This window comes from Oncorhynchus gorbuscha, linkage group LG06 (genome assembly GCF_021184085.1).
Source record: "Oncorhynchus gorbuscha isolate QuinsamMale2020 ecotype Even-year linkage group LG06, OgorEven_v1.0, whole genome shotgun sequence".
Taxonomy (NCBI): domain Eukaryota; kingdom Metazoa; phylum Chordata; class Actinopteri; order Salmoniformes; family Salmonidae; genus Oncorhynchus; species Oncorhynchus gorbuscha.
This window is the reverse complement of record NC_060178.1, coordinates 11536345-11555740: the sequence shown is the minus strand read 5'-3', so window position 1 is coordinate 11555740 and position 19396 is coordinate 11536345. Positions and strand designations below refer to the sequence as shown.

Genomic DNA, 19396 nt, shown 5'->3' with positions numbered 1-19396 from the left:
AATCTGATCTGTCCTACCGGCCACATTTAATCTGATCAGTCCTACAGGCCACACTTAATCTGATCTGTCCTACAGGCCACATTTAATCTGTATTTTACACACTCCTGATCAAGACCAAGCTAAATTAGAAATGGTGGTTTAGTGCTAGACTCAAAGATACGACGATGCTGTGCTCTACAACTAAAGCTGCCTAACCAGTATAACAGATACATACCTTTATATGGCTCTGGGACACATCTATATACTGTATGGCTCTGGGACACATCTATATACTGTATGGCTCTGGGACACATCTATATACTGTATGGCTCTGGGACACATCTATATACTGTATGGCTCTGGGACACATCTATATACTGTAAGGCTCTGGGACACATCTATATACTGTAAGGCTCTGGGACACATCAATGGCCAAAAGTTTTGAGAATGACACAAATATTAATTTCCACAAAGTTTGCTGCTCAGTGTCTTTAGATATTTTTGTCAGATGTTACAATGGAATACTGAATTGGACCGACCAACCAGTGCTCCTGCACATTGGCTACCCAGGCTATCTGCATTGTGTCCCACCACCTGCCAACCCCTCTTTTACACTTCTGCTACTCTCTGTTCATCATATATGCATAGTCACTTTAACCATATCTACATGTACATACTACCTCAATCAGCCGGACTAACCGGTGTCTGTATGTAGCCTCTCTACTTTTATAGCCTCGCTACTGTTATAGCCTCGCTAGTGTTATAGCCTCCTACTGTTATAGCCTCCTACTGTTATAGCCTCGCTACTGTTATAGCCTCGCTACTGTTATAGCCTCCTACTGTTATAGCCTCGCTACTGTTATAGCCTCGCTACTTTTATAGCCTCGCTACTTTTATAGCCTCGCTACTTTTATAGCCTCGCTACTGTATATAGCCTCGCTACTGTTATAGCCTCGCTACTGTTATAGCCTCGCTACTGTATATAGCCTCGCTACTGTTATAGCCTCGCTACTGCATATAGCCTCGCTACTGTTATAGCCTCGCTACTGTTATAGCCTCGCTACTGTTATAGCTGTCAGGACCCGGTTACGAACCCGGGTCTCCGGAGTGAGAAACAGTCACTTAACCAACTGAGCCACGAATAGTTGGCAGAACCCAGAAGATGAGGCAGACACAGCAGTACTTGAGACAGTGTATTTAATGAAGTAAAAAGTGAAGTTCTTCAGGAAAACATGTAACTCCACAACCTCAAAAGGAATTCCACAAGAACAAAGGTAATCCTCCAAGACAAAAAGGTCAATCCACAAGGTGGTAGGTATAGCATAAAAAGCCTCAAAAGATACTCAAAAATAAATAAACAGAACCAAAAACAGAATTCCACAAGAGAGTCCACCGGGATCAACAAGAGTTCACAGAGTACTAGGGCTGGGTGCTAACATACAAACACAGAGCAAAGAACTGAGTAAAACAAAGGGTTTAAATACAATCAGGGGAAACGAGGCACAGGTGCAAATAATAATGGGGATCAAGGGAAAACAAAAGGTCAAAAGGCACAATGGGGGCATCTAGTGACCAAAAACCGGAACAACCCTGGCCAAATCCTGACAATAGCCTCGCTACTGTTATAGCCTCGCTACTGTTATAGCCTCGCTACTGTTATAGCCTCCTACTGTTATAGCCTCGCTACTGTTATAGCCTCTCTACTGTTATAGCCTCTCTACTGTTATAGCCTCCTACTGTTATAGTCTCGCTACTGTTATAGCCTCCTACTGTTATAGCCTCGCTACTGTTATAGCCTCGCTACTGTTATAGCCTCCTACTGTTATAGCCTCGCTACTGTTATAGCCTCCTACTGTTATAGCCTCGCTACTGTTATAGCCTCCTACTGTTATAGCCTCGCTACTGTTATAGCCTCGCTACTGTTATAGCCTCGCTACTGTTATAGCCTCTCTACTGTTATAGCCTCGCTACTGTTATAGCCTCCTACTGTTATAGCCTCGCTACTGTTATAGCCTCGCTACTGTTATAGCCTCGCTACTGTTATAGCCTCTCTACTGTTATAGCCTCGCTACTGTTATAGCCTCGCTACTGTTATAGCCTCGCTACTGTTATAGCCTCTCTACTGTTATAGCCTCTCTACTGTTATAGCCTCGCTACTGTTATAGCCTCGCTACTGTTATAGCCTCTCTACTGTTATAGCCTCGCTACTGTTATAGCCTCGCTACTGTTATAGCCTTGCTACTGTTATAGCCTCTCTACTGTATATAACCTGTCTTTTTACTGTTGTTTGATTTCTTAATTACTGTTCTTAATTATTGTTCACATAATACCTTTTTTTGCACTATTGGTTAGAGCCTGTAAGTATGCATTTCACTGTAAGGTCTACTACACCTGTTGTATTTGGCGCACGTGATAAATAAACTTTGATTTGAAGTATTATCACAAGCATTTCAGAAGTGTTAAAGGCTTTTGTTGACGATTACATGAAGTTGATGCAGAAAAAATATTTGCAGTGTTGACCCTTCTTTTTCAAGACCTCTGCAATCTGCCCTGGCATGCTGTCAATTAACTTCTGGGCCACATCCTGACTGATGGCAGCCCATTTTTGCATAATCAATACTTGGAGTTTGTCAGAATTTGTGGGATTTTGTTTGTCCACCTACCTCTTGAGGATTGACCACAAGTTCTCAATATAATTAAGGTATGGGGAGTTTCCTGACCATGGACCCAAAATATCAATGTTTTGTTCCCCGAGCCACTTAGTTATCACTTTTGCCTTATGGCAAGGTGCTCCATCATGCTGGAAAAGGCATTGTTCATCACCAAACTGTTCCAGGATGGTGGGAGAAGTTGCTCTCGGAGGATGTGTTGGTACCATTCTTTATTCATGGCTGTGTTCTTAGGCAAAATTGTGAGTGAGTCCACTCCCTTGGCTGAGAAGCAACTCCACACATGAATGTTCTCAGGATGCTTTACTGTTGGCATGACACAGGACTGATGGTAGCGCTCACCTTGTCTTCTCCGGACAAGCTTTTTTCCCGGATGCACCAAACAATCGGAAAGGGGATTAATCAGAGAAAATGACTTTACCCCAGACCAGAACAACTTGTTGGTGACTGTCTGATAAACAAATAATTAACGATACAGTAGGAACTATGGCTGTTTGAATATGAGATCATTCAATTGAAATAGCCACGCAAAACAAATATGAACAAAAACCTTGATTATGTTAGCCCAGATTCTCCAAATGTATCACCATTGTCTAAAGTCAAACACTATTATCATTCTGAATGGCCTTTAATGAGTCCAAAGTTCAGTCTCAACTCCTTGATACATTTACACCGACTGTTAAAACTATAATCATTCAAATAGCAACAAATCAACATTATATTGTAAAGGGACCATCAAGATTGTAGACCTCCTCTCTATGGGCCCTATGTCACATGACTATACTATTGATCTACAGGACAAATACAGTTTGATAGTGTTATGGAAATTCGGTACTTCAGGTTCTCTCTATCTCGAGTCACACACACAATCGTATCTATAGAATACAGGCCCAGTCAGACCGGAGACATTTATCTCAAAAGCATCACTAATCATAGACTGGAATGTGGCTGTTTGGTTTTTATCACCAGGACATCAATCAATTGTCTACAAACGGTGTCAGTGGAGGTGGTGTTAAACCTATTGAAGTCATTACCTGGTGGTAAATCTACAGGTTATGGTCTTATGGACAATTCTTTGCTTCAATCATTTTTTTGCTTCGCTGTGCTGCTCCCCAGATTGCAGTTCCACTGAGATACATATTTAATTGGTCACTGAAAAGGGGATGTTTGCAAATGTATGGAAGCATGCGACACTGTCCTATTCCGAAAGACAGCAAAGAACCCATTACTCCTGCTAATAGTCGACCAATTAGTCTACTCCCCCCACTCAGTAAGATATTGGAGGGTATTGTGAGTAGACAAATGTGGGAGTACATGGAAAAGAATGATCTGATTACAGCCAATCAGCATGCTTATCACAAAAACCATTCCACGACCACTGCATTGGTTGACATGACTGATCAGTGGCTCAATGATTTGGATAATGGCAAATTTGTAGGTGTACTATTTTTAGATTTCAGTGCAGCATTTGATTTAGAGGATCATTAAATAATTTTGACAAAATTAATGCATTATGGTTTTAAGGAGGTAGCATTGAATTGGGTACAGTCATATCTCACTGACAGGAAACCTATATCCACCTATATCAATGGTTCATTTTCTTCCCCTAATGTGTTAAACTATGGAATACCGCAGGGCAACTGCCTTGGCCCACTTCTTTATTTAATATATACCAACGACCTTCCCTATGCCATGGTTGAAACTCAATCTACTATATTTGCAGATGATACTACAATTTATGCAGCAAGACAATCGATTCAACAGGTACAGCAGGCTTTACAAGGAGATTTGGAGAATATCAGGAAGTGGGTTTGCCAAAACAAACTTGCTTTAAACACCAAGAAAACCAAAGTTATGTTGGTCTGTTCAACTGGGAAAAGGCCAAAACAGCATGGGATACAATTAAGTATGGGAGGAGTACAAATTGAAGAAGTGGCAGAAACCAAACTACTGGGAGTGCAGCTAGACAACTGCTTATCATGGTCGTCTCAAATAACTAATCTACGTAAAAAATATATATATATTAAAACAGCATGCATAATCAGAAGGATAGCTAAATATTTACCAGGAAAAATTATTCAGCAAATAACACAAGCATTAATTGAGAGTCTGGTGAACTACTGTTCTGTGGTCTGGGGAAATGCATCATCTAGTGAAGTTAGGAGGCTGCAGAATGCACAGAATAAAGCAGCAAGGATTGTTTTAAGGCGGAGATATGGTTCTTCTGTTGCAGTCATGCGCAGTGTTCTTAGTTGGTCATCAGTCGACAAGGTAATTGAAAAAAACATGCTTATCTTATTTTATAATATACATCATTTAAAACGGCCAAGTTCTATTCACAACGGTATTCAGTTGGTAAGAGACAGACATTCAGTAAATACTAGGAATAGATTGTCCACCATCTATGCGTTATCCAGACAGAAAAGAGAAATAGGCAAAAGAACATTTAGATTTAGAGCAATACAGAAATTGAATAAATTAACTGAGCAAACTAGAAACCTTTCAATATATAAATTTAAACATTATTTTAAAACAATTTAAATATAGTATATAGAAATGTTGTGGGATTATAGTAGATGAAGAATCAATCTTTTTTTAGATTTGAGTATTTATTGGGTCATTATGCTAGTGTATTATGTATGTTTGTAATAGTGTATTATGTATGTTTGTAATAGTGTATTATGTATGTTTGTAATAGTGTGTTATATGTGAAAGTGTGTTGCTATTATAAATTGTATTTTAATGTTTAAAAGGACTCTTGGAAGATTAGTCCAAATGGGGACTAAAAGAGATCCAAATCAAATCAAAATTGTCAGCTTCAAGCTCTCTATTAAAACCCATGTCCTCTACACCCAGACTATCTCTATTAAAACCCATGTCCTCTACACCCAGACTATCTCTATTAAAACCCCTGTCCTCTACACCCAGACTATCTCTATTAAAACCCATGTCCTCTACACCCAGACTATCTCTATTAAAACCCATGTCCTCTCTACACCCAGACTATCTCTATTAAAACCCATGTCCTCTACACCCAGACTATCTCTATTAAAACCCATGTCCTCTACACCCAGACTATCTCTATTAAAACCCATGTCCTCTACACCCAGACTATCTCTATTAAAACCCATGTCCTCTACACCCAGACTATCTCTATTAAAACCCATGTCCTCTACACCCAGACTATCTCTATTAAAACCCATGTCCTCTACACCCAGACTATCTCTATTAAAACCCATGTCCTCTACACCCAGACTATCTCTATTAAAACCCATGTCCTCTACACCCAGACTATCTCTATTAAAACCCATGTCCTCTACACCCAGACTATCTCTATTAAAACCCATGTCCTCTACACCCAGACTATCTCTATTAAAACCCATGTCCTCTACACCCAGACTATCTCTATTAAAACCCATGTCCTCTACACCCAGACTATCTCTATTAAAACCCATGTCCTCTACACCCAGACTATCTCTATTAAAACCCATGTCCTCTACACCCAGACTATCTCTATTAAAACCCATGTCCTCTACACCCAGACTATCTCTATTAAAACCCATGTCCTCTACACCCAGACTATCTCTAGTAAAAACCCAGACTGTAAAACCCATGTCCTCTACACCCAGACTATCTCTATTAAAACCCATGTCCTCTACACCCAGACTATCTCTAGTAAAACCCATGTCCTCTACACCCAGACTATCTCTAGTAAAACCCATGTCCTCTACACCCAGACTATCTCTAGTAAAACCCATGTCCTCTACACCCAGACTATCTCTAGTAAAACCCATGTCCTCCACACCCAGACTATCTCTAGTAAAACCCATGTCCTCTACACCCAGACTATCTCTAGTAAAACCCATGTCCTCTACACCCAGACTATCTCTAGTAAAACCCATGTCCTCTAACCCAGACTATCTCTATTAAAACCCATGTCCTCTACACCCAGACTATCTCTATTAAAACCCATGTCCTCTACACCCAGACTATCTCTATTAAAACCCATGTCCTCTACACCCAGACTATCTCTATTAAAACCCAACCCAGACTATCTCTAGTAAAACCCATGTCCTCTACACCCAGACTATCTCTAGTAAAACCCAACACCCAGACTATCTCTAGTAAAACCCATGTCCTCTACACCCAGACTATCTCTAGTAAAACCCATGTCCTCTACACCCAGACTATCTCTAGTAAAACCCATGTCCTCTACACCCAGACTATCTCTAGTAAAACCCATGTCCTCTACACCCAGACTATCTCTAGTAAAACCCATGTCCTCTACACCCAGACTATCTCTAGTAAAACCCATGTCCTCTACACCCAGACTATCTCTAGTAAAACCCATGTCCTCTACACCCAGACTATCTCTAGTAAAACCCATGTCTTCTACACCCAGACTATCTCTAGTAAAACCCATGTCCTCTACACCCAGACTATCTCTAGTAAAACCCATGTCCATGTCCTCTACACCCAGACTATCTCTAGTAAAACCCATGTCCTCTACACCCAGACTATCTCTAGTAAAACCCATGTCCTCTACACCCAGACTATCTCTAGTAAAAAACCCATGTCCTCTACACCCAGACTATCTCTAGTAAAACCCATGTCCTCTACACCCAGACTATCTCTAGTAAAACCCATGTCCTCTACACCCAGACTATCTCTAGTAAAACCCATGTCCTCCACACCCAGACTATCTCTAGTAAAACCCATGTCCTCTACACCCAGACTATCTCTAGTAAAACCCATGTCCTCCTCACCCAGACTATCTCTAGTAAAACCCATGTCCTCTACACCCAGACTATCTCTAGTAAAACCCATGTCCTCTACACCCAGACTATCTCTAGTAAAACCCATGTCCTCTACACCCAGACTATCTCTAGTAAAACCCATGTCCTCTACACCCAGACTATCTCTAGTAAAACCCATGTCCTCTACACCCAGACTATCTCTAGTAAAACCCATGTCCTCTACACCCAGACTATCTCTAGTAAAACCCATGTCCTCTACACCCAGACTATCTCTAGTAAAACCCATGTCCTCTACACCCAGACTATCTCTAGTAAAACCCATGTCCTCCTCACCCAGACTATCTCTAGTAAAACCCATGTCCTCCTCACCCAGACTATCTCTAGTAAAACCCATGTCCTCTACACCCAGACTATCTCTAGTAAAACCCATGTCCTCTACACCCAGACTATCTCTAGTAAAACCCATGTCCTCTACACCCAGACTATCTCTAGTAAAACCCATGTCCTCTACAAAACCCATGTCCACCCAGACTATCTCTAGTAAAACCCATGTCCTCTACACCCAGACTATCTCTAGTAAAACCCATGTCCTCTACACCCAGACTATCTCTAGTAAAACCCATGTCCTCTACACCCAGACTATCTCTAGTAAAACCCATGTCCTCCTCACCCAGACTATCTCTAGTAAAAACCCATGTCCTCTCCACCCAGACTATCTCTAGTAAAACCCATGTCCTCCTCACCCAGACTATCTCTAGTAAAACCCATGTCCTCCTCACCCAGACTATCTCTAGTAAAACCCATGTCCTCTAACCCAGACTATCTCTAATAAAACCCATGTCCTCTACACCCAGACTATCTCTAGTAAAACCCTTGTCTTCTACACCCAGACTATCTCTACTAAACCCCAGACGAGCTGCAGGAAGATAGAGTGGACACAATAAACCTCAGCCTTAGCAGGCCAGTCTTACTCTTAGATAATTATATAATTGTTTACTATTAATATCAAATAAATCAGATAAGTATGTAATTTTTCTATCACAATTCCTCTCTATGTCACATTACTATACTATTGATCTACTGGACAAATAAAGCTTGATAGCTCATTGAAGAGTGATTCTCCACAGAGGCAGCTGGGGATGAGTCAGCAGAAGGTCCAGCAGAGATTCCAGGAAAGAGAGAAGGAGCTGAAGGAGCTCCAACAGGCTGTGGAGTCTTTCAAGGTGAGTATTGTTGACCTGAGGAGACTTCTCTCTTCCAGTCAGAGAGAGAGGAGAGGGGCCCCTCTCCAATCCCACTGACCCCACTGCTGGGAACAGGCTGTCTGGACCTCTTTCAGACAATAGACTGCTTAATGTAACCGACAGGATATGAACCCAGGTCTACTGCAGGAGAAACCAACATCTTGACTGTTACACCAAGAGGACATTCCCTATTAGGAATACACTGATTTTGAAGTCACTTTTGGGCCTACCTCATCACATAACCATGAGTAACCATGACTGACTCAAATGTAGAGGTGTTCATGTTGCTGGGGATCAGAAGTGTCCGGTGAGAGAGAGGCAGGTTGAGGTGGATAGAGTCAGAGTAGTGCAGAAGGTGTCGTATGCTGAGGCAGTGAAGAAAGGAGAGGAGGATGGGTCAAAGGTGAGGGATCCTGAGAGGATCCCTGTGTGTAGTAGATCTGTGCAGCACAGAGGTATAGGCCAACGAGTGATATATGCTTCAGTAAGGTTGGCTTCTTAGAGTTCATAGCAATGGTTATCAACTGTACTGCAGAAATGGAATCTAAATCACAGAATATAGACGTTGTGGTGGCAGCTGCAGAGAAGTATTTGGTCATATGAGATTTGACTTCAGAAGAGTACCAGGGTGTGTTGAGTGGTGGTGTCCCGTCCTCCCAGGTCGTTGTCATAGTGCAGGAGCAGATCGGGTCAAAGTGTGGAATGGGGTAGTGGGTTTTTAATGACTGTAGGGTTAGTTGTCATGGTGCAGGAGCAGATAGGGTCAAAGTAGTGGAATGGGGTAGTGGGTTTTTAATGACTGTAGGGTTAGTTGGACGTGTGTCATAATTTCCCCTTTTGTATCACAAAGTATCATGGATTTATATTATGGTCCAGTTGGGGGCGGTAATGCAACATATTGGATTCCAACCGCCGTTAAACTCCAAAGAAGAAGAAACATTATATTATGTCTATTTTCAGTGTTGTAATGATGTCTCTCTCTCTCTCATTCAATCACTTGCATGGTAGTTGGTTGTCTGGGTCTCTGGATATGAATGGGGTGCTGACAGACAATCGTTGATGGATATTTATAGAGCTCTGATCAGGACAACAGTTGATTACGGGTGTAGAGTTTATGGAACAGTGGCACAGACTTGTCTTCAGAACCTGGACAGAATCCAGTATACAGCTTTAAGGATATGTATTGATGCATTTAAATCAACATCTGTATGTGTCTTACTAGTGGAGGCAGGTGAGATGCCTTTGGATATACGACGTAATAAATTGTCATTAGCTTATTGGGTTGAAAGGCTGCGAGGTTGAGCATCCCACTGCTACTGTTCTAGATGACTGTTGGGAATATACTAGTAGACACGGCAGTGGTTTTTGTTTGGACAGTTGGAAAGCTTGCTGATGAAAGTGGTTTGAGGGATTTGGAGGTTGGCCCTTCTGTGGTGATAGGAGATGTTCCTCCATGGTTACTCCCAGATCCTGTTGTTGATCTAACCTTGGTAGAGAAAAGGAAAGATTGGTCAGAGGTCAGTAATGAAGGGAAAATGGTTGACAATTACATTGGTAGAAGTTATGTTTTTTTACCACTTTTCACAGATGGATCCAAGGACCCAGATAGTGGAGCTCAGGAGCAGGAGTTTACCTTCCTGAATTTGATGTGCAGATATGTAGAAGACTAACAGATGAACTGTCAGTATACTCAGTTGAACTGTTGGTGATAATAGTTGCCCTCCAGTGGGTGGAGGACGTACAGCCTGTTAGGATTATAGTATACCCAGATTCTCTGTCTGTATTTGAATAGTTTATCATCTGGTTTATCTCATAGGAGTGACCTTCTATTGGAGGTAGCAATGTTATTATGGAGAATTGAGGGAATGGGTGTAGTAGTGAGATTCTGCTGGATCCCAGCACATTCAGGTGTGGAAGGGAATTAAATTGTACACCAGTTAGCTAAAAGATATAATTGATATTAATGTTCCACTGGGTAGAAGGTGAGGCCAAATGTGAGATCAGAGACATTTTGATAGATGTGTGACAGAAGAGATGGGGCTCTGAGCACAAGGGACGACATTTATATGCCCTCCAAAGAAAGGTCGGTGGACCAAGATTCAAAGATCAGATTTGGAAGGCAGAGGTGGTGTTTACTCGATTGTGCTTACGACATTGTACATTGAACTGGTCCTTACATCTGGTTGACAGCAAGTGAATGGTTTGTGTCTGGAGGGTATGGTCAATGAAACGGTGGAGCTTGTGTTGTTATATTGTTGTAAGGATGTTATAGAGAGGGAAAGATTGTAGTGTAGGATTATTGAGGTTGGACGGGGTTGGGGGGGGGGTTGGAAAGGATTTAGGGGATTGGGGAGGGTCTATTAGAAGTTAGTAGGGCTCTTTTATTTTCTCAGAAGTACTGAGTTAGGTAGGAGGATTTATAAATGTTGTAAACCGTGATTGAACACACTCCAGCACAGTAGGTGGCGCCATGCACCTTTAATGTTGATTTTCGGACCGCTTTTATATCATAGAAGAAGTAGTTGGTCGTGTGAGGTTTTTGTGGTTCCTGAGGAGGGTTACTATTCTTTTTTCTTTTAGCGTATTTTCCAATTTTATTTTCTCTTGTTGAGGGTTTATTTATTGGTTTCCACTCTTTATCGGTTAGAGTTGAGGGGGGAGTAGGGGTAGTTTGTTTGTGCGGCGTGATGGCTTCAACCGAGTGAAGAAGAAACACTCTTGCATCAGGTGCATTCTGGAGAATGGTGTGGAGGAATTTCTGATCAAGGTCGGTGAACAGGTGGGAGCAGAACATATACACTCTGTATCCAGAATGAACAAGGAGGTTTTTGTTAATGAAAAATTTGAGTCTTGTTACTCGACTAGTTACCAGTATCATTTTTGTGAGAGGTGTGTTGGTGCCCGATTTCGACAAGAGTAGTGGTGTCTAATCTGCCTCCGTTTAGAGTTGGTTCGTTTTGGTAACTTCACAAGTGGTTTTCATTTCATTTGCTCTCGGCTAGGTGTCTTTTTCCGTAGACAAGTGTTTGTTTCTTAACTTCGCACCCCCCCAACATTCCGCTGAAAAGGCAGCGCGGGAAATTCAAAAATATTTTTGGGAAATATTTAACTTTCACACATTAACAAGTCCAAAACAACAAATGAAAGATAAACATCTTGTTAAATCTACCCATCGTGTCCAATTTTTAAAAATGTTTTACAGCGAAAACACAACATATATTTATGTTAGATCACCACCAAATCCCAAAAAACACACAGCCATTTTTCCCAGCCAAAGATCCAAAAGCAGAATTAGAGATAAAATGAATCACTAACCTTTGATAATCTTCATCAGATGACACTCATATGACATCATGTTACACAATACATTTACTTGTTGTTTTATAATATGCATATTTATATCCACAAATCTCGGTTTACAATGGCGCCATGTTCAGAAATGCCTCCAAAATATCTGGAGTAATTACAGAGAGCTACGCCAGATAACAGAAATACTCATCATAAACTTTGACGAAAGATACATGTTTTACATATAATTAAAGATACACTGGTTCTTAATGCAACCGCTGTGTCAGATTTGTTTTAAACGTTACGAAAAGCATACCATGCAATAATCTGAGACAGCGCTCAGACGTAAATATATTTCTCTGCCATATTGGAGTCAACAGAAATACGAAATTACATCATAAATATTCCCTTACCTTTGATGATCTTTGATCAGAATGCAGTGCAAGGAATCCGAATTCCGCAATAAATCGTTGTTTACATTTACATTTACATTTAAGTCATTTAGCAGACGCTCTTATCCAGAGCGACTTACAAATTGGTGCATTCACCTTATGACATCCAGTGGGACAGTCACTTAACAATAGTGCATCTAAAACTTAGGGGGGGTGGGGTGAGAGGGATTACTTAACCTATCCTAGGTATTCCTTAAAGAGGTGGGGTTTCAGGTGTCTCCGGAAGGTGGTGATTGACTCCGCTGTCCTGGCGTCGTGAGGGAGTTTGTTCCACCATTGGGGGGGCCAGGGCAGCGAACAGTTTTGACTGGGCTGAGCGGGAGCTGTACTTCCTCAGTGGTAGGGAGGCGAGCAGGCCAGAGGTGGATGAACGCAGTGCCCTTGTTTGGGTGTAGGGCCTGATCAGAGCCTGGAGGTACTGAGGTGCCGTTCCCCTCACAGCTCCGTAGGCAAGCACCATGGTCTTGTAGCGGATGCGAGCTTCAACTGGAAGCCAGTGGAGAGAACGGAGGAGCGGGGTGACGTGAGAGAACTTGGGAAGGTTGAACACCAGACGGGCTGCGGCGTTCTGGATGAGTTGAAGGGGTTTAATGGCACAGGCAGGGAGCCCAGCCAACAGCGAGTTGCAGTAATCCAGACGGGAGATGACAAGTGCCTGGATTAGGACCTGCGCCGCTTCCTGTGTGAGGCAGGGTCGTACTCTGCGGATGTTGTAGAGCATGAACCTACAGGAACGGGCCACCGCCTTGATGTTAGTTGAGAACGACAGGGTGTTGTCCAGGATCACACCAAGGTTCTTGGCGCTCTGGGAGGAGGACACAGTGGAGTTGTCAACCGTGATGGCGAGATCATGGAACGGGCAGTCCTTCCCCGGGAGGAAGAGCAGCTCCGTCTTGCCGAGGTTCAGCTTGAGGTGGTGATCCGTCATCCACACTGATATGTCTGCCAGACATGCAGAGATGCGATTCGCCACCTGGTCATCAGAAGGGGGAAAGGAGAAGATTAATTGTGTGTCGTCTGCATAGCAATGATAAGAGAGACCATGTGAGGTTATGACAGAGCCAAGTGACTTGGTGTATAGCGAGAATAGGAGAGGGCCAAGAACAGAGCCCTGGGGGACACCAGTGGTGAGAGCGCGTGGTGAGGAGACAGATTCTCGCCACGCCACCTGGTAGGAGCGACCTGTCAGGTAGGACGCAATCCAAGCGTGGGCCGCGCCGGAGATGCCCAACTCGGAGAGGGTGGAGAGGAGGATCTGATGGTTCACAGTATCGAAGGCAGCCGATAGATCTAGAAGGATGAGAGCAGAGGAGAGAGAGTTAGCTTTAGCAGTGCGGAGCGCCTCCGTGATACAGAGGAGAGCAGTCTCAGTTGAATGACTAGTCTTGAAACCTGACTGATTTGGATCAAGAAGGTCATTCAGAGAGAGATAGCGGGAGAGCTGGCCAAGGACGGCACGTTCAAGAGTTTTGGAGAGAAAAGAAAGAAGGGATACTGGTCTGTAATTGTTGACATCGGAGGGATCGAGTGTAGGTTTTTTCAGAAGGGGTGCAACTCTCGCTCTCTTGAAGACGGAAGGGACGTAGCCAACGGTCAGGGATGAGTTGATGAGCGAGGTGAGGTAAGGGAGAAGGTCTCCGGAAATGGTCTGGAGAAGAGAGGAGGGGATAGGGTCAAGCGGGCAGGTTGTTGGGCGGCCGGCCGTCACAAGACGCGAGATTTCATCTGGAGAGAGAGGGGAGAAAGAGGTCAGAGCATAGGGTAGGGCAGTGTGAGCAGAACCAGCGGTGTCGTTTGACTTAGCAAACGAGGATCGGATGTCGTCGACCTTCTTTTCAAAATGGTTGACGAAGTCATCTGCAGAGAGGGAGGAGGGGGGAGGGGGCGGAGGATTCAGGAGGGAGGAGAAGGTGGCAAAGAGCTTCCTAGGGTTAGAGGCAGAAGCTTGGAATTTAGCGTGGTAGAAAGTGGCTTTAGCAGCAGAGACAGAGGAGGAAAATGTAGAGAGGAGGGAGTGAAAGGATGCCAGGTCCGCAGGGAGGCGAGTTTTCCTCCATTTCCGCTCGGCTGCCCGGAGCCCTGTTCTGTGAGCTCGCAATGAGTCATCGAGCCACGGAGCGGGAGGGGAGGACCGAGCCGGCCTGGAGGATAGGGGACATAGAGAGTCAAGGGATGCAGAGAGGGAGGAGAGGAGGGTTGAGGAGGCAGAATCAGGAGATAGGTGGGAGAAGGTTTGAGCGGAGGGAAGAGATGATAGGATGGAAGAGGAGAGAGTAGCGGGGGAGAGAGAGCGAAGGTTGGGACGGCGCGATACCATCCGAGTAGGGGCAGTGTGGGAGGTGTTGGATGAGAGTGAGAGGGAAAAGGATACAAGGCAGTGGTCGGAGACTTGGAGGGGAGTTGCAATGAGGTTAGTGGAAGAACAGCATCTAGTAAAGATGAGGTCGAGCGTATTGCCTGCCTTGTGAGTAGGGGGGGAAGGTGAGAGGGTGAGGTCAAAAGAGGAGAGGAGTGGAAAGAAGGAGGCAGAGAGGAAAGAGTCAAAGGTAGACGTGGGGAGGTTAAAGTCGCCCAGAACTGTGAGAGGTGAGCCGTCCTCAGGAAAGGAGCTTATCAAGGCATCAAGCTCATTGATGAACTCTCCGAGGGAACCTGGAGGGCGATAAATGATAAGGATGTTAAGCTTGAAAGGGCTAGTGACTGTGACAGCATGGAATTCAAAGGAGGCGATAGACAGATGGGTAAGGGGAGAAAGAGAGAATGACCACTTGGGAGAGATGAGGATCCCGGTGCCACCACCCCGCTGACCAGACGCTCTCGGGGTGTGCGAGAACACGTGGGCGGACGAAGAGAGAGCAGTAGGAGTAGCAGTGTTGTCTGTGGTGATCCATGTTTCCGTCAGGGCCAAGAAGTCGAGGGACTGGAGGGAGGCATGGGCTGAGATGAACTCTGCCTTGTTGACCGCAGATTGGCAGTTCCAGAGGCTACCGGAGACCTGGAACTCCACGTGGGTCGTGCGCGCTGGGACCACCAGAGTAGGGTGGCCGCGGCCACGCGGTGAGGAGCGTTTGTATGGTCTGTGCAGAGAGGAGAGAACAGGGATAAACCGACACATAGTTGACAGGCTACAGAAGAGGCTACGCTAATGCAAAGGAGATTGGAATGACAAGTGGACTACACGTCTCGAATGTTCAGAAAGTTAAGCTACGTAGCAAGAATCTTATTGACTAAAATGATTAAAATGATACAGTACTGCTGAAGTAGGCCAGCTGGCAGTGGGTGCGTTGTTGACACTACACTAATCAAGTCGTTCCGTTGAGTGTAATAGTTTCTGCAGTGTTGCTATTCGGGGCTAGCAGGCTAGCTAGCAGTGTTGTTTACGTTACGTTGCGTTAAAAGAACGACAATAGATGGCTAGCGAACCTAGAAAATCGCTCTAGACTACACAATTATCTTTGATACAAAGACGGCTATGTAGCTAGCTAAGTAGCTAGCTACGATCAAACAAATCAAACCGTTGTACTGTAATGAAAATGAAGTGAAAATGTGATACAACCTGTGAATGCGACCGGGTAGTTGAGTTCTATACAGAAGACGTTGGCTAGCGTTGGCTAGCTGTTGGCTAGCTAGCAGAGTCACCTACGTTAAGGACGACAAATAGCTGGCTAGCTAACCTCGGTAAATTAAGATAATCACTCTAAGACTACACACTCTAAACCTAAACAACACAATTATCTTGGATACGATGATACGATGATACGAAGACAGCAAAGACAGCTATGTAGCTAGCTGACACTAAACTAATCAAGTCGTTCAGTTGAGTGTAACAGTTTCTCCAGTGCAGCTAATCAGTGGACGTTAGCTAGCTGGCTAGTGAAGACTAGTGAAGACTACGTTAGGACGGCGAAATACGATAATTACGCAATTATCTTTTGATACAAAGACGGCTATGTAGCTAGCTGAGAAGAAATTGCTAAGATAAGACAAATCAAACCGTTGTGATATAATGAAATATAATGAAAAAGTTATACCCGTTGGAGCGACGTGCAGATGCGACCACATAATGTCCATTCTAGTGTCCAATTAGCTACTTTTGCGCTGGTCCAGGCGAACTCGGGCGAAAACTTCAAAAAGTTATATTCCAGGTCGAATAAACTGGTCAAACTAAGTAGAGAATCAATCTTCAGGATGTTATTATCATATATATCCAATAACATTCCAAACGGAGCATTTGTTTTTGTCTACAGAGTAATGGAACGCAGGCGATATAATGACTGCTCTGTGTAACCAGGAACTGGCATTCTGCTAGACCAGTGACTCAAATAGCTGCCATCCAGTTCCACATCACACTAGAGGCTTCATTCCACGTTCTACTGACTGTTGACATCTAGTGGAAGGCGTAGGAAGTGCGAACAGATCCATATCTTATTTGGATGTGAATAGGCGATGAGTTGAAAATCAACCAGCCCCAGAATTTCCATTTCATGTTTGGAAGTTTGCCTGTCCTATGAGTTCTGTTATACTCACAGACATAATTCAAACAGTTTTAGAAACTTCAGAGTGTTTTCTATCTGTGTTTTCTATCTAATAGCAATAATAATGCATATATTAGCATCTGTGACACAGTAGGAGGCAGTTCACTATGGGCACGCAATTCATCCAAAGTGAAAATGCTGCCCCCTATCCCTAAAAGTTTAACTAACTTCAAGGTTAAACAGGGGAGGGGTGGTACACAGGGTTTGTTAACAAAGATAGTGTGGGGATTGAGGGCAGGCAAGCGCTACCAGCCGGCAGCAGGGGCAATGACTAGGATGGACACTACATTTTTAACATTTACTGATAAAACTACTTCATTGCATCCGCCAAGCAGCCCAGTTATATAATATTATAATATTATAATATTATGTCTCAGCTGTTTGTCGTAATCGCGAAAAACAGGCCTTATTTTAGGTCATGTTTCACCCTGCCAGCTCCTATTAGTTGTATAGTAAAAACAGGTCTTATTTTTGGTGATGTCTCACCCTGCCAGCTCCTATTAGTTCTATTGAACACTGTGACACCAACTCACCTTCTGAAAGTTCTATTCCCAGTCCATTGTTCTGCGTCACAATGTCAGCTTCACTATTGTTATCAATGAGACCAGCCCGCGTTAACCTTGTTGGTTTACCTCAGGTAACTTATTATTAACTAGGTAACAGCTACTTGGTGAGGAAGCTCACTGTTCACCTGATTACACGTTGTAGTGACTCACAGTGATAGCGATGGTTGGCGCATAGCCATCAAACGTTTGATTTTTTTTCATCATGGTTATCCTTTTTTAAATGTTTATAAAAAGGTGTAAAACCGAAACAAGACGCATGTCCCTGTTCTCTTTTTCAAGACGTGGCCGATTTAAACAGCCAGGAGACATTTTTTAAATTAATAAAAAACCTTTTTGATGATATGTTATTTCTAAATGGCTACAATTGGCATTGGGCAGGTTCGAGACTGATCTCTGGAATGAATGAGAAAAATACACTTTATTTCTCAGCTGCCTCACTTGTAACAGTCGATGAGTGAATGGGTGTGGAGTCAGGCGCAGAGAGCAAAGGATTCAGGAAAAACACGCTTTAATGTCCAAAAATGAACAGGAACAAAAATAGTATACCCAACACAGGTGTAACTATAAAATGAAATAGTCCCCTGATGTGAAATACTAGGACAGCGTGAAAACCCAACAAAAAACACTAACACCTCTCAGACATACAGGAGAACAAGCCCACACAAACAGAAGCGGGCTAAACAAACTTAAATAACCCCACCCTAACAACCAAACAATAAACAGGTGAAACCAATTAGACAAAACCAAACGAACACAGAACAAAGGATCGGTGGCAGCTAGTAGACTGGAAACGACGACCGCCGAGCGCCACCCGAACAAGAAGGGGAGCCACCTTCGGTAATATTTGTGACAGTATCCCTCCCACTGACGCGCAGCTCCCGCTGGCCTCGAGGATGACCCGGGGCCGAGGCGCAGGGCGATCCGGATGGAGGCAATGGAACTCTCTCAACATAGATGGATCCAGAATATGCCCCACCAGGACCCAGTACCTCTCCTCCGGACCGTACCCCTCCCAGTCAACAAGATACTGCAGGCCCCTCCCCGCCGGGGACCCTTCGATGTCCAAAGGGGGCGGAGGGAACTCCGGAACCTCACCTTCCTGCATGGGACCAGCAACCACCGGCCTGAGGAGAGACACATGAAACGAGGGGTTAATGCGATAATACGAAGGAAGTAATAATCGATAACAAACCTTGTTTATTCTCCTCAGGACTTTAAATGTCCCTATACACTGCAGACCCAGCTTCCAGCAGGGCAAGTGGAGGGGCAGGTTTCGGGTCGAGAGCCAGACCCTGTCCCCTGGTGCAAACACGGGGGCCTCACTGTGGTGACGGTCAGCGCTCTTCTTCTGCCATCCACTCGCCTGATGTAATGACTCCTGGACGGCCCTCCAGGTCTCCTTAGAGTTCTGCACCCACTCCTCCACCGCAGGAGCCTCAGTCCGCAGGAGCCAGCTGGTACCCCAACACGCACTGAAACGGTGACATGTTGGTAGAGGAGTGGCTTAATCAATTCTGGGCCATTTCAGCCCAGGGGATGTATCTCGCCCACTCCCCCTGGCCGGTCCTGGCAATACGACCGCAGAAACCTACCCACCTGCTGGTTCACTCTCTCCACTTGCCCATTACTCTCCGGGTGATACCCTGAGGTGAGGCTGACCGAGACCCCCAGACGTCCCATAAATGCCCTCCACACTCGGGAGGTAAACTGGGGACCCCGATCAGAAACAATATCCTCGGGCACCCCGTAGTGCCGGAAGACATTGGTGAAAAGAGCCTCCGTCTGCAGGGCCGTAGGGACACCGGGCAACGGGATAAGGCGGCAGGATCGTAGTGTTCCCCTGAGTGGGGGGAAGGTCAGTAAGAAAATCCACCGATAGATGGGTCCATGGTCGTTGTGGAATGGG

The 19396-nt window shown here is 44.3% G+C and overlaps 1 pseudogene; it reads left to right on the top strand.

Annotated features, from left to right (window-relative positions):
* Nucleotides 1-19396, top strand: part of LOC124037532 — a 116719-nt pseudogene that overhangs the window by 80197 nt on the left and 17126 nt on the right.